The sequence below is a fragment of the Schistocerca nitens genome, chromosome 3 (genome assembly GCF_023898315.1).
Source record: "Schistocerca nitens isolate TAMUIC-IGC-003100 chromosome 3, iqSchNite1.1, whole genome shotgun sequence".
In the NCBI taxonomy this organism is placed as follows: Eukaryota; Metazoa; Arthropoda; class Insecta; order Orthoptera; family Acrididae; genus Schistocerca; species Schistocerca nitens.
The window spans coordinates 347,960,582-347,964,839 of NC_064616.1; the positions used below are offsets into that span (position 1 = coordinate 347,960,582).

Consider the following 4,258-nt stretch of genomic DNA (forward strand, 5'->3'; position numbering starts at 1 on the left):
GCATTATCAACCTGCAATTGTTAACAGTAAATCTCCTCCATATCACAACTGTCAGAGGACTTACAACTCATGTGTGATGAATCATGTCCACTAAACCGATGGAAAACCTCTTTTGTTACCCTCCTCTAGATGAATGAAGATGCATGCGAAGTACACTATTTCCCCACTACATAAGAAACTATACTCTTTTTGTGTAGAATGTAGTAGTTTTTTTATCACCTTTAAGTTTGTCGCCATAGTGAGTGGGATGAGTGGGATAGAAAACCTGCAGGTTTAATGTATGTCAGGAGTTGAAAATATATTTCCTGCATTGCATTATTAGCAGTGCTGCAATTCTATAACTAATATATTGGAAACCACATTACTTTAACCTTATAGCATGTTTAAGTGCAGAACAAAGTAGCATTAGGAGTGTGTGTTTACGTTCAATGATCATTTCTCTCTTTCCAGTATCTTCTTGGTATGGAGTCCAAACACTAGAACAATACTCCAGAATTAATAGCACAAGTGATTTACATAAAATGTTTCGAACTCCTTGTTTCTAGAGCACCATCATGCATAAACCATGTTTTTCTTCTTCTTCTTGAGCATCTGTTATATCACCACAACACTCTCAAACATATCAGGCTCGTATCAACAGTCTTTTCAGAACGGCAGTAATGGTGTTCAAATAAGACTATCGGTCTATATCACTAGCATAAGTTGGTTGTACAAGTTTGGAACACATCTTATATTATTTCCAAACACCAAACATTGAAGTGTATTGATTATGTGGAAGTCAGCTTGTTCTGTTCCTTCATGAGACCTCGAATGTAGTGTGTGTAGTACCCTCCTACTTCTGGTCAGTTCCAAATTAAATTGGATACAATGTTCCAGGGAGGGTTGGTTAATGACAGAGGAAAACTTATGAGATGAATAGATAGATACCACCTAGAGTCTTTCCAGGATCCTTAGCCCATAGGTTCAATGAATGGGCAACTCGTTTCTAAATAGAGGGCAGAGAGCTGCTATTGATATGATTCGTTTATTCCAGTGATAATCATCAAACGTTTTGGTGAGATCTTTCAATCTCAGTCTTTATCCTACAAATGCGACAGTACTTTGAGATTCCCATCCACATAGGCAGAGATGACCAATCGTAATAAAATGAAATGTTCCAAAAATGGCTCCAAACACTATGGGACTTAACATCTGAGGCCATCGGTCCCCTGGACTTAGAACTACTTCAACCTAACTAACCTAAGGACATCACACACATCCATGCCCGAGGTAGAATTCGAACCTGCGACTGTGGCAGCAGAAGTGTTTCAGCTAATGGTTGTAGTTTTTGGACATCTTCCCTGCTGCTGGCTATTTCCCATGCTACGAAACAGTATTTGTGTAATTGTTATAGAGCTCCAACCTTGGCAGTTTGCTTATCCATCATTGACAATAGTATCATAGGCCTAGTTCGTGGCTTGACTCAGCTGGATGTTACGAAATAACGAGGAGGGAGAGATGCGAATTATAGCTTGCTGTCGGGTGTAAAAGCTACTGTGTTTTTTTTCTGACATGCAGATAGTGTGTGTAATAGCTGGTGTTCTCTATTGACATTTATAAATTTGAAATGTATGCAAACGCCACATGCATGACAGGTTATTTGCATGACTTCCACAGACACTAATTTTGAGTGCTGAGACTACGAGAAGCTCCTGGAAACGGATGGCGGCAGGAGTGTGGTCAGCACCAATGTACTGAATAGTGGCCGCCCACAGTGGCTTCAAGGCCGCTGGTCACTGCGCCCGCCTGGTCACAGCATCCATCCATCTGATGGATGCTGCCTCTTCCCACCAGGAGACATAGCCGAGGAGCCTTCTTTTTTAACATTACACAACACTTCATTAGCAGAGCAAAGACAGAAAAATAGATGTAGCATGCTATCGGCTGTTCCGTGCTGAGTAGTCAAGTATTTCGCTCTTGCTCCAGGGGTCAGCATTTCCTAGAAATACATTTGATTTCCGCGAACCTGAAACAATATATCATTGTCAAGCTGTTACTGACCAAAGCAGAGCACCTGCAGTGGATTGAGTTCTTTGTGTACCATCAGTGACATGATAGAACAGGCCTGGAAAACCAGTATACCTACCTATGGGAGGTGGGAACGGGGAGAGTGAGGGAGTAGGTGAGGTAAGACTTGATCTAAGCTGCTTAATCTCTGTCCATACATCGAGCTGAAGACGTGTGCAGTGTTCTGGGAGAATTTTTTTTTCATTAGTTGTGTGATGTTATTACAGTGTTTAGTCTTCCTGTAGAAGCAAGGGTGGGATGCACTCATAGCATAACATAGTTGTGCTACTGTGTTTTTTTTAACAGCTGCACACTTACAAGGGGCTTATGTCTTTCTCCTCCTAAGACACAGTGGTACCACTCATGAGAAAAAAGTGTCTATCCATCACACAATCTTCGCTTAATGTTAATTATCATGTTGTTGTTTGGTCCTACCAGCATTATGTTATTGGTTAAGTCTTCGACTCACCACAGGGTGTGGAAATTGCAAGCTGAATGTACGTTTAAGGACTGCTGCATTCTGTTAAGTGCCTATTTTGTAGTATATTCAATGCAAGATTCAATGCTCTTGGTTCAATAATAGTTGTAGCAAGCATAAGTTCATAGCATGAGTGTGAGTTTACTTATATTTTGCTGGAGATTTAACTGATTTAGCTGGAAACTTCATTGATGGTATTGCTATATCCGCTATTTGCACTTTTGCCACCACAGTATTCATTTTAGAAATGTAAAGCTACATCATTTATATGATGTGGGGGTTATCTTGTGAGTGTAAACCGACTGCATAAAAATAGTTACTTACCCTGCAATGGGACTCTCACGATTAATTTAATTAATTACTCAATCAGTTCGATGTTAACGACATGCTACCAGGTGAGTGGAAGTGAGGGCGAGAGAACCTATGATTCACGAGTTGGAGTGGTAATGAGACATTTTTCGTTCCGGTGAAATCTTTTAACGAAATTTCCATCTCCCACCTACACAGGCAGAGATGACCATCACATTAAAATCAGTTATATCAGCAAATTTATAATTTGATATGTAGTGTTAACCTGATATTTAAAACTCCTCTGTACTGCTACCTTGAAAGACTTTATAGGCGACAAGGCATCTGGCCATGTTAAGAGAGACTGAAAGTGAGGAGGCATCCTATGACAGAGCTAGAGCATGCTCTTAGCACTCCATCATGAGCCAAAAATGAGTTTAATATTCTAGTCCTGTGATGCAGCATGTAACAAACAACAAGCTGATAAGAACAGATATCATTTTTTAGCTGATGAGAGAATACTTAGAGGAAATACAGGCTATGGTATATGCTGTACAGAAGTTTCAGAACAAGTAACGAAACTTTAGCAATGTGAAAACATGTGTATGCTTTGATTTCTTCTGGCTTCAAAGATAACTCTAGAAGGATGAATCTACATTTTGCAAGATCAATTCGGGGTGTACTGACTACAACATTCCTGTTTTGGATTGGGTAAAGTGGATTTTTTAAACTGCAGAGAGTCTATGTTGGGGTTAGAAGTACAGTTAGAACTATATGTCCAAGTCATGTTACAGTGGCATGGCCAGCTGCTGACCAGAAGCCACAGCTTAGCCTGGGGTGACTGGTGGGCACAAGGAATGTTACTCACATCTGTGTGGGCAACACCAGGTGGCAGCCCTCATGGTACCCTCTGGATAGCTGAATAATGAACTAGCCAGTATGCTGGTTGAGCAGCGACAGAAATCGGTGCATGTATTATGTGAGAAGGTTTAATATGGGCAAGTATTTGTGCAGGAAATTTAATTACTTGATTTGCAAAATGTTTGCATCTGATTCTCAAATGCTGAAAATATGTTTTATTATGAAGAGGAATCATCGTAAGATGGTGTTGAGCGTTTTAAGTGATCTGCTTGACTCCTGTAAATTTTTAAACAAATAATTTGATAGGGTAATGCAAATGGACTATTTTGTGCTATTTTAGATATTGCAATTGCACAAGCTATCCCTTTGTCCCCAGCCTATGAGAACACAGTATATTCTGAGCAGGGATGAAAACCTCCGTCCGCATGTTTGAACTCATGGGTTCATGCATGTGTTCACACGAACAGGAAGTAACCACTTTAAAGAGACAGAGACAGGTAGCGAGTCTGGAATTTTCCGATCAAAGGAATGCTGCCACCTGTTGCTAGGGTCCATGAGATCAAAGGAGGCGTACATCAGGTCTGC

At 40.4% G+C, this 4,258-nt stretch overlaps 1 pseudogene; it reads right to left on the reverse strand.

Annotated features, from left to right (window-relative positions):
• Positions 1-3,161: 3,161 nt before the first annotated feature.
• Positions 3,162-3,332, reverse strand: LOC126250444 (U2 spliceosomal RNA; annotated as a pseudogene).
• Positions 3,333-4,258: the final 926 nt, after the last annotated feature.